The sequence below is a fragment of the Vicugna pacos genome, chromosome 13 (assembly GCF_048564905.1).
Source record: "Vicugna pacos chromosome 13, VicPac4, whole genome shotgun sequence".
Lineage (NCBI taxonomy): Eukaryota > Metazoa > Chordata > Mammalia > Artiodactyla > Camelidae > Vicugna > Vicugna pacos.
In genome coordinates, this window is record NC_132999.1 from 64,209,406 (window position 1) to 64,221,119 (window position 11,714).

General features: G+C 50.2%; 1 long non-coding RNA gene across 3 annotated transcripts; it reads right to left on the reverse strand.

Annotated features, from left to right (window-relative positions):
- Window positions 1-121: 121 nt before the first annotated feature.
- LOC140700819 (uncharacterized) lies at window positions 122-11,601 on the reverse strand. 3 transcript variants are annotated; one of them, XR_012079538.1, is made up of 6 exons: window positions 11,507-11,601; window positions 10,289-10,421; window positions 4,489-4,584; window positions 2,556-2,740; window positions 2,200-2,335; window positions 122-1,483 (listed from the first exon to the last, which is right to left on the reverse strand). It is a non-coding gene; the product is annotated as an uncharacterized lncRNA (long non-coding RNA). The 3 variants fall into 3 exon arrangements; XR_012079539.1 differs by lacking the exon at window positions 10,289-10,421; XR_012079540.1 differs by lacking the exon at window positions 4,489-4,584.
- Between the last annotated feature and the right edge of the window lie 113 nt (window positions 11,602-11,714).

Consider the following 11,714-nt stretch of genomic DNA (forward strand, 5'->3'; position numbering starts at 1 on the left):
TCTCCAAACTGAAGAGAAACGAAAAACCTAAATATTCTTGTAACCATTAAAGAAATTGAATTTAGTTCTTTATCTTCCTGTAAAAAAACACATCAGACCCAGACAGTTTTACATTAAAAAATAGATATTTTTATTCTTATACATTTTTTTTTCAGAAAATAGTTTTACAAAATCAACACATGAGAAATATATAATCTTGATATCAAAAAAAAGGACAGTTTGAGAAAGGAAGATTACAGGCCAGTCTCAAACATGAGCATGGATGTAAAAATCCTAAAAATATGCTAACCAAATATAGCAGCAAGGTAAAAAACAGATAATCTATTGTGACTAACTTGGTTTTAGTCCATAAAGCAAAACTAGAAAATATATTAATTTATTTCTTCCACATTAACTGCTTAAAGGAGAAAAAGTTATGTTCCACTTAATACCCATGGAGATAGCATTTACTCAAATGCAGTGCTCTTTTATGATAGAAGCTCATTTTACTCAAACTTCAAAACAGCAATGCAGATTCTAAAAACCCTTAGCAGACATCATACCCAGCAGCAAAACACTTAAAGCATTTCTTCAAGCCACAAATGCTTACTATCCCCAATGCTACTCAGTGCTGTATTAGGAAAACTGAACAGTGCAGTAAGGCAAGAAAAAGAAATAAAAACATACAGATCAGGAGGAATAAATAAAACTGTCAGTATGTCCAGAATGATATGCTTGTCTTAGAAAAATCCATAAGAATGTAGAGACAAATTGTACAAATGGACAGTTTAGATTCCTGGGAATAAGATAAATATAAAAGTTAATTACATTTCTGCATACCAGCATCGATGAATTAAACATTTAAACTAAACAAATACAGTTTACAAGTAGCAATGTCAATAAAAGGAAACAGAATAAATCTGATGAGAGGTATGCAAGATGTTTGTACTAAAATTTTAAAACTCTGTTGAAGACTTCTTTAAAGTACTTAAAGAGATTAGGATATACTGCATAGCTGTGGGTAATTTAAGACACTATTATAAACATGTCCATTCTCTCTGAATTGACCTCTAGATGCAGTGTGATTTCAATCAAAATCCCAGTAGGTGCTATGTAGAACTTGACTTGTGAATTCAAAATTTATATGAAAGAGTAAAGGTCACAAAATGGCCAAAAGCCCTTGAAGAAGAAACATACAATGTGGGGACTTTCCCATTCTGATACGAAGACTTATTTAAAAACCGTAGAAATCAGGATACCGTGGTTTTATCACAGCAACAGACGAAAGGATATGTTGCAGAGGACAAAACCAATCCATTGCGGAAGCAGCAAAATGGTGCACTGCAGAGACAGACTTGCTGATCAGAGAAGCAAGGGAGGGCTAATGTATCAGTCAGTCAGTCGATGATGCTGCAACAATTGATCATTCTTGTGGGAGAAGAATATCATACGCTCACCCCTTCATGGCATTCGCAGAAGTAATGACTACCTGTTAGATCGAGCACTTGAAAGTGAAAACCAAAACGTGAAGTCTTTTAGAAGAGCATATAGGAGAATGAATGTATGAGTGAGGAGGGGCCCTGAACCCCCTAAAACAAACACGCACACACCATAAAATAAGTCATCAAGGCAAAGGTCAGCGCTGTCGGCAATGTTAAAATCTAAATCCTCTGTTTCTCCAAAGATACCATCAAGAGGGCAGAAGCCACACTGCCAGCTGGAGAAGATATTTACTGCCCTTCACTGATCAAGGATTAGGAACCTAAAGACAGAAAAGTCCCACAAATCAATAGGAAAAGCAGGCAAATGTCATGAATGGGTATTTTGGAGAAAAATACTGAGAAATATCCAAGAAGATATATGAAAAGATGCTCACCCTTATTAGTAGCCATGGAAGCCAATGAAAATCACAGTGAGAAACCACCTCGCCCGCAGCGGATAGGTACAAATGCAGAAGTCGGCAGGACTGGCTGCCTTCCTGTGCTACCTGGTGCCCCCTGCAGGCCCTAGTGGGCTGCATCGCTGCTGGCTTCTGGGAGCACAGGCTTGGGGGTGGGAGAGAGAGCCTAGCGGACTTCTTCTCTGCTTCCTCCCTGCTGTAGGTGCCCCTCTGCACGCTGACAGCTCCTACGGGGCGGGGCAGCCTTCCTCCTTGCCCCCACGGGTGTTGGGCTCTGACCGCACCCCCATCCCCTGTCCCCTCACTCCCAGGGCTGGTACCTGCTTCTCGCTCTCCCAGTCCCTGGGAGACGCCAGCCACCTCCACCTTCGTTCCTTCTCTTAGCTCTGCCCCCTTTGTGTGAAGTACTCTTTCATTAACTCCTCTTCATGGAACAATCTGCTTGTTGCTGGGACCCTGACCAATACATACAACAGTGCTGGAAGGTGAGAGGTCATGAAAAAACCGTGGTCTTTGCTCACTGCTGGTTGTGGGGCAGATGGTGTGAGCACCGTGGGAAAAAATTTGCCCTCCGCTACATTTGAAGATGCATTTATCCTACAAACCAGCAATTCCACATCCATACACCTAACCCCAGGGAAACTCTGGAGCACATGAACGCTAATGGCAGTCTTACCTGTAATGGAAAAAAACAAAGGCGCCCACGCAAACGTCCCATCCAGCGCGGCACGGCCAAGTGCACTGTGGTGCAGCACACTGAGGGTGGAAGTGGTGGCGCTGCGCTGCACACGGAAGCACGGGAAGCTCTGGGAAACAGCGTCGGAACGTGCAGATGCCGCCCACTCATGCTAAGTTCAAAGCCTAGAACATCAAACAACATATTGTGTAGAAATACACACCTAGGTGGAAAAGCCACAAGAGGAAAAGGGGAGGACTAACAAAATTTCGGCTGGAGAGTGTCTCTGGGGGCTGGGGAGGATTATAACCAGAGCATCACAAGGTCGTCGCCTGGACTGGGAGCCATGACCTTCTTAAGTGATGCTCATCGCAAACTGCGCACACAGATGCTGTAGACTTTTGCATGTAGGGTGTGTCTCATAATGTAAAATGCAAAGCCAAAAATATACCCGTTAGGGGCATTATCCTCCTGCAACTTTATATTTAACGCAGGAGTGTTTTCATTTTATGATTGCGTTGTAATTGAACCACTCCCCTCAGGTTGGGCCTGAGGTCCTGCCGGGTTATTGTTGCTCAGTAACCAAAGTGGGTGGCACTTTATCTCATCTGACCTGCACGCCCATTCTAGAAGATTCCATATCCACGCTTTTGGAGGAGGGACTGCAGGACAGGCTGGCACCCACAGGACCCTGATGTCAGGTTAGGTTTCCTGCCTCCCTCTGGCCCTGGGCTCTCCCTCAGCCCAGAGTGTTGGTCTGATGGCTTTGTTAAGGCTTCCAGGATCTGGACATCTCGACCCTACTCCAGGCTCAGCGTTGGTCAGGGTTCGAGGCTGGAGCTGTGCTTGCATGTTGAACAGCCACAGAGCTATGGCCTGGGGCAGCGGGGAATGGGCCCTGCCAGCTGTGGATTCGGTCCAGGCTCCGAAAGCCCTGAGGCTGGCACTTGCCAGCCTGCGGTGACCCGCTTGCCTCCCCCGGGATCTGGTTCTCCCCCTGGCTCCCAGTCCTGTGTGGGCAGCGGAGGTCCTGCCTGGATCCTGATTCCTTTTAGGCGTGGCTCAGCCCTTGGGCATCACTTTGCAGGGTAGTGACTGAACCACAGCCTGCAAACAGCCCTTTCTGTGTCTTATGCCAAGAGAACTGAATTTTACAGCCGGCTGATTGGACGTTTTGGGTCCCTGTGTTCTGAACAGAACCTGGCATTTCTGCTTTTTCGCGTAGAAAGGAAGAGCTGTATTTTTTTGAGCATTTGTGTCCTGCCAGGCAGGGCGCATTATTCTCCACTTTCTAGTTACATTCTCTGTGCATCTTCTCAATGAGTGGGAAGTATTGTCCCATGTTACAGGTAATGACACAGAGGTCCAGAGAGGTTAAATCACCCCACACTGAAGAGGGCACCTGAGACTTGACCTCGGCCCCGCCCATCCCACGTTCTCCGCGGGTTAGTGAAACACTCCCTGGGTGCTAGGCTCCGTGTTCACGCTGGGCCGCGCCGGACAGGGCCGCGAGCAAGGCGGGCTGGCTCAGCAGATCCAGCAGAATTCACAGCCCTGTGACTGGCTCCCGTCCTGGCTGTCCCTTCCGGGCGGTGTGACTTCAGGGTGGCATTTGGTCTGCCTGATACTCGGCCTCCTTGTCAAATGCCCTCAGTGATGATGCCCACCTTACAGGGCGTGCTGAGGTCAAAGGGTGAGTGGGCGGGCGGGTCTAACCACAGGGTAAAGCCTCCAAATATTTAATTGTGGGAAAGGGGCAGGGCAGGAGAGGGTTTAAGGATCCGAGCTGCAGAGCCACAGAGACCAGGCGTCCGTTGGGGCGCTCAGAGCTATCAGCTGCGTCAGTACCCCTCTCTGAGCCTCAGTTTCCCCGTGTGCGAGAGCCTCGTGGAGGAGTGGAGTGAGGGGGGAGTATGTAGTCTTGACTGAGCACCTGCAGACTGAAGTAAGGACACGTGACAGCTGCGGCCCTTGGTCCCTGTGTGTTTCTCCCTGATCTGGCCTCGTGTGGTTGCAGATGCAGACAGACCTGGGGAGACAATGGAAATGCCCCCGGTCCCTCTCAGCCTCTTCACCCCTCAGTCCCTTTCAGGTGGAGCGGGGTGGGGAGAGAGGGAGGCAGGCAGGGCTCAGTGGAGTGGCCCGGGGACCTGCTGGCAAGCTGGGGGGCGGGGAGGCCTCTATGCCCAGGCCCTGGTTCCCTCTCGCTCACTGAGTGAGGGAAACCTGGAGCAGTTAAACAGCAATCAGCAAACACCACGGGCAAGGCCAGCTTCCCCTCTGCACGGGCCTGAGCGTCCCCACACCTTGGCCACCCGCCCTGGTCCATGCAGTCTCCCCATCCATCCTGGGGCGGGCAGTTCACTGGAACTTGACCGTGGCTGGACTGTGGCCCAGACGGTGCGGCTGGGAGAGTGAAGAAGGGAGATTTGTGCAGATACAGTCCTGCTGCCCAGAGGGGTGAGTGTCCCCAGCACAGGGTAGGGGTGACAGGGACCACCAGCACGGGGTGCAGTGAAGTCGCTGTGTTCATGCCGTCCCCTGGAGCTGCGGGGTCTGAGCTCACACGGCCCGAATCACAGACGGTCAGGATCTAACGCATCCCGGGCACTTACGTTTCTGTGGTGGTTTTAGGAGACAATTGCTGGGAATTTTGTTTCTGCTACTGAATGTCACCAGAGGCCCCCAGAAGGTTACCTTTTTTCCTTTGGAGTAAGGAGCCCCACATCCAGCTTCCTGTGCCGTCCAGAGCTACCCTGTCATCCAGCCAGGTGGTCCCTGGCCTGCCCTGCACTGGGGGAGGGTTGAGGGCGGGGGAGGGTGTGAGGGTGGGGGACGTGGATCAGGGATGTCACTGCTGTGGGCTCATGGCCGGAGCTCTGGGACCTGCTGCCTAGGACAAGCTCGCTTCAGGCACCTGTGAAAGGAGTCAGCAGTGCAAACCTAAGGGTCTCTGCGGGGCTCAGAGGTGCGAAGTGTTAACACAGTGCCCAGTGCACAGCACGGCTGTGACATGTGGCAGCTGCCAGGTTTTATTTATTTATTTATTCATTTATTTATAAAAAACTGAAGTATACTTGAGCTACAGTGTTTCAGGTGTACGGCAAAGTGATTAGGTTATACATACATATATATGTATATATGTGTATATACTTGTGTATTCTTTTTCAGACTCCTTTTTGTTATAGGTTATTATAAGGTATTGAATATGGTTCCCTCTGCTGTACAATAGGACCTTGCTGGTTATCTATTTTATATATACTAGTGTGTATCTGTTAAGCCCAAATTCCTGATTTATCCCACTCCTCCACTTTTCCCCTTTGGTAACCATATGTTTGTTTTTGATGTCTGTGAATCTATTTCTGTTTTGCAAATAAATTCATTTGCATCATTTTTTGGATTCCACATATAAGTGATGTAATATTTGTCTTTCTCTGTCTGATTTACTTCACTTAGTATGAGTCTTTCCAGGTCCATCTACGTTGCTGCAAATGGTATTATTTCATTCTTTTTTATGGCTGAGTAGTATTCCATTGTATAAATACACCACAGCTTCTTTAACCAGTCATCTGTCATGGACATTTAGGTCGCTTCCATATCTTGGTTATTGTAAACAGTGCTGCTATGAACACTGGGATGCATGTATCTTTTTGAATTAGAGTTTCCTCCAGATATGTGCCCAGGAGTGGGATTGCTGGATCCCATGGTAAGTCTATTCTTAGTTTTTGAAGGAACCTCCATACTGTTTTCCATAGTGGCTGCACCAAACTGCATTCCCACCAACAGCCTAGGAGGGTTCCCTTTTCTCCACACCCTCTCCAGCATTTGTCATTTGTAGACTTTTTGATGATGGTCTTTCTGACTGGTGTGAGGTGATACCTCAATGTAGTTTTGATTTGTGTTTCACTAATAATTAGTGATATTGAGCATCTTTTCATGTACCTGTTGGCCATCTGGATGTCTTCTTTGGAGAAATGTCTGTATAGATCTTCAGCCCAGTTTTTGGCTGGGTTGCTTATTTTGATGTCCTTGTATGTTTTTATTTGTTTGTTTGATACTGCTTTTGATATTGATTACATGAGCTCTTTGTGTGTTTTGGAAATGAGACCCTTGTTGATCGCACCATTTGCAAATATTTTCTCCCATTCTGTAGGTTGTCTTTTCATTTTGTTTATGGTTTCTCTTGCTGAGCAAAGCTTTTAAGTTTAATTGGGTCCCATTTGTTTTCGCTTTTCTTTCTGTTAGTCTAGGAGACAGATCCAAAAAAACATTGCTGCAATTTGTGTCAAAGAGTTCCTGCCTATGTTTTCCTCTAGGAGTTTTACAGTATCCAGTCTTACATTTAGGTCTTTAATCCATTTTGAGTTTATTTTTGTATATGGTGTTAGAGAATATTCTAATTCCAGTCCTTTACATGGAGCTGTCCAGTTTTCCCAGCACCGCTTATTGAAGAGACTGTCTTTTCCCTATTGTATGTTCTTGCCTCCTTTGTATGGATTAATTGGCCGCAAGTACATGGGTTTATTTCTGGACTTTCTATCCTGTTTCATTGATCTATGTGTCTGTTTTATGCCAGTACCATACTGTTTTGATTACCGTATTTTAGAGTATAGTCTGAAGTCAGGAAGCATGATTCCTCCAGCTCCATTCTTCTTTCTTAAGATTGTTTTGGCTATTTGGGGTCTTCTGTGTTTCCTTAAGTTAAAAAAAATTTTATTCCAGTTCTGTGAAAAATGTCATTGGTGATGTGATAGAGGTTGCAGTGAATGTGCAGACTGCCTTGGGCAGTATGGCCATTTTAACAATACTGAGTCTTCTAATCAAAGTACACGGTCTGTCTTTCCATCTGTTTGTGTCATCTTCAATTTCTTTCATCAGTGTCTCATAGTTTTTGGAGTACAGGTCTTTCGCCTCCTCAGGTAGGTTTATTAGCAGGTATTTTATTCTTTTTGTGCAACAGTAAATGGAATTGTTTCCTTAATGTCTCTTTCTGATATTTTGCTGTTAGTATGTAGAAACGCAACAGATTTCTGTGCATTAGTTTTGTACCCTGCAACTTGACCAAGCTCACTGATGAGTTCTAGTAGTTTTCTGGTGGTGTCTTTAGGATTTTCTGTGTATAGTGCCATGTCATCTGCAAACAATGTCAGTTTTACTTCTTCGTTTCCAATTTGGATTCCTTTTATTTCTTTTTCTTCTCTGATTGCCATGGCTAGGACTTCTAAAACCATGTTGAATGAAAGTGGTGAGAGTGGGCATCCGTGACTTGTTTCTGATTTTAGAGGGAATGCCTTCAGCTTTTCACCATGGAGTTTGATGTTAGATGTGTGTCTGTCCTGTGTGGCTCTCGTCATGTGGAGTTATGTTCCCTTGATGCCCGCTCTGAGCTGCGACTTATTTTTATATACAGCTTCACCACCAACTTGCTGATGGCTCCCGTCAATTCACTTCACCATTCCCCTCGCCCAGAACATGCAGACACAAGTCATCATTATGAAAATACCCATCACTTCTTGAAGACTAACCCCTTCCTTCTGGGTTCTGTGTCGGCATGTGGTCCTTGGTGAATCAATGCCCCAGCTGGGGAGCTCCTGGAGGCAGGGCCCTGCACCACTGTTAACTGTCCCATGTCTACTTCAGTGCCTGGCATATGGTCGGAGCTTCATGACTATTCATGACATGTTGAACTGAACTTATAACTTGTAGAAGAGTTAGAGCAAAGGGACCCACTGGGAGGTTCACGGTAGGTGGTATGATTTTGCATGTAAGCCCCATGATGTAACTGTCTGCCCTGTTTGCTGTTCTGTCCCCCAGAACCTAGAGCAATGCATGGCACATAATAGGTGCTCTACAAATATTTATGGACTAAATACATTGAAAGGGCAAACACTCCCCCTGCAAAGCATTTTGAAACACTATAAATAAGAAGTGTCCCACTGGCCAGCTGTGCCCTTCAGCCACGCCAGGATTCTCAGCAGAGTGGTCAGACTTGCATTTAGAGGACTAGACTCCAGAATTTGAATTCAGATCGTAATGATGTTTGTTTAATTTTGGGTCTTGGTTTCACCTTGAGTAAAGTGAGGATGGTGATAATTATGGTCCCGCGGTCCTCTGTTGCTGGAGGATTAGAGGAAACAGTGATGCTCATGTAATAAATTCTCAGTGAATGTCAGCTGTTATTGATCGGGGGCTGGGCAGTGGGAGGACCTGCTCTGGACGTCTCTTTGTGGACCTCATCCTTCTGCACAGGAGACCCTTCTCCTGATGCAGGATGGGCCTCAGGAGAAACCTGTGGGCTGTGTGTCCCATCATTCCTGGGCAGGCTGGTTCCAGCTCCCTACCCAGCTGAATTCAGCATCTGAAGGAGTCAGTGGTTTGTTCTGAATCCAATGAGGAAGCTGGATCAGGCTGCGGCAGCGGAGTTCCCCCCTACCTCCAGGTAATCCCAAGGAAACAAAATTAACGTGTTAGCGGCATTTCATCTTGGAAGCCAGCAGAGGTAGGTAATAGCTTGTGATCTCCTTATGGAGCTGCAATTCAGTGCACACAGTGCCTTTTACGGTTTGCCAGCTTCTATGGAACACAGTAATCAGGGCCCAGGTATGGCCTGTTGACACCCCGTTAACCCCTACATGGAAAGGTTGGATTTAAAAGGATTGCTTGAGTCAAACCAAGTCTCCTCCCAGCCCAGGCTCCCTGGCTGTTTGTTTTTAGGGAAAAATCTCATTTCCTCGTCCTTTCTAGAGGTGCCGTGGGCCCCTGCCCTGCTGTCCGGCCACTGTGGTATCTCCTCAAGGGTCACTGATAAGACGGCCTGGCAGAAATGCTGGGGACAGCTGAGACCTGAGGGTTCGAAAGGGCCCACTGATGCACTCGGGACGGGAACCTTCCCCTATGCCTCAGTTTCTCCTCCTGCAGGAAGGGGGCGGTGAGAGCAGCCTGGCTCTCGGCTGCTGTGAGTTCATACTTGGTGAGTGTTTAGTGTGTGGGTGTTATGAGTATCCCCCCCAAACCCATCGGATGGAGCCCTGTCCCCCACTGTGACGGTGTTTGGAGGTGGGGCCTCTGGGAGTAGACTAGATTTAGACGAGGTCCTAGAGGTGGGACCCCAGGATGTGACCTTCTGTCATCATCACTGTCACCGCTTTGGCCCCCTGTCCTCTGGCAGGCCTGGACCCCCAGGGATGAGGGTCCCTCACTTATGAAGGAAGAGGACAGCCCCACTGCATCCGAGACTGTGCACATGAATTAGGCATCACGATGACCTGGGACTGTTTCACAGTGAGTGACGAGCGAGAAAACACGGACATGATTCTCCTTAACGCCCGCCAGCCGTTAGCTCAGCCGAGGAAGAGGGAGGGAGGGCGGAGCCGCAGGGACGGGAGCATCCTCCTCGTCCAGGACGGGTCCAGTCTCCCTCCCGCATTACAAGCCGGGTGTGGGGGAAGTGGGGTGTGAGCGCTGAGATGGCAGAGGAGGTGGGACCAGTGTCAGAAGAGCAGAGCGTCCTGTGGGGAGCTTGGCGGTTTCCAAGGCATTTTCCAGACACCAAGAGACGGCAGAGTGTTTGTGTCTGAGCGGAACCAGCAAGAGTAAGACCTGGGGGTCTTTCTTGTAGCAGATTTCTCCTTTCAACACTGGCCCAGGCTCCCCCTCCCAGGAATGCTCTGTACTTTGCAAAGGGGCCTGAGTCCCAGCAGGACATGCTCAGAGCATCCCAGGACCCCACCCACCTGCCGCCTGGTGTGTCTGTAGCATCGCTGTGTGCAGGGCACCGGGCGGGCCATGGTGAGGGCGGCAGGAGGAGTGAGCGGCTCATGCCCAAGAGAGGTTTAAAGTCTCCCTGAGAAGCTGAGGCCTGCGAGCCTGGTGACACGGTGGGACAAGACAGTGTTCTTGAACAAGCCCCTGCGGGCCGCCTCCTCTCCCCTGGCTCCATGCCACCGTCAGTGGGGCAGTCAGTGGGGCCAAGGGACCTGGCCCTTTGGACAAGAGCCCGTCCCTCCTCCGCTCCCTCCCAACCTTCACGGTCTCTCCACCGCCTTCTTCCCTGGAGCCAAGATCTAGTCTCAGGCTGCTCCTTGCCCCTGCTCACGTCTGTGACCACAGGAAGTCCCGGCCTCCCAGGTCACCCCTCCTCCCACACAGCCCTGTGTGCCGCCACCTCCGACGCCGTCTCCCTCGCTTCGCCAGCGCCTGACTCCTCCCCTAGCATCACTGCAGAGCCCACGGTCAAAGGGCTGTAAAATGCCTGTGCCCTCAGCGCCCCTTGTGGTGGCAGTGCCCGATGCCACTCACTGACCGGACCTCCCTCCCTCCCTCTCCCTCCCTCTCCCTCCCCCTGGGTCCCCTGAGGGGGCTCTTTCCTTGGCCACAGGACACCTGCTTCTCCTTGCCCAGCCTGACCCTGCTTCCTCCCTCCTCCTAAGACTTCCGCCCTGACCCTCGCCCTGTACCTCCTGCTCCCGCGTTGCCGGCCTCTCTAAGGAGGCCATGTCCTGGGACTCCCGCGGCTGGGCTGTCAGAAGCCCAGAAGCCTCCCCCTGGGTCTCCGGGGCACTCCGTCGTGGGCTGCCCCCTCACGGGACCCAGCCGTCTCGCCGTGAGACGCCCAAGCCACTGGCAGAGACCCCGTGCAGGCAGGTCGGTGGCAGCCCAGCCGAGCCCCCAGCTGCCAGTCACGTGAGCGCGCCGTCCGGGACGCCCAGCCGCCCAGCCGTCCGCTGACTTTGCTCCGGTCAGGCTGAGGCGTGGAGCAGGCCCGGGCGGGAAGGCCGGCACCTGAGCGCCCTCGCGCCAGAGCGGCCCGGCTGTGGAGCCGGCTCTGCGTCTGGGGCGGCCTGCTCCCCTGCGACAGAGAACCGCCAGCAGCTACCCCCGTCGCTAAGCCCTAGACTCATCTTGCCCGTAGCTGGGACGCATCCCACCAGGTAAGGGCCAAGCGTTCTCACCGTCCAGCCGGCTGCAGACTCCTCTGTCCAGGTGGCCCGGGCTCCGGCCGGCCGTTTGCAGCTCGGCCAGCCTCCCCCGCCCAGCATACTGATGCTTCCGGCCGGAGGCTCCCCCGCCCCCCCCCCCGCCCCCCCCCCCCCCGCCCCGCGGCTGCTCCTCCCCCTTCCCCGGGGTCTTCCGTTGTAACCCTCTCTGCACGTGCCCTCA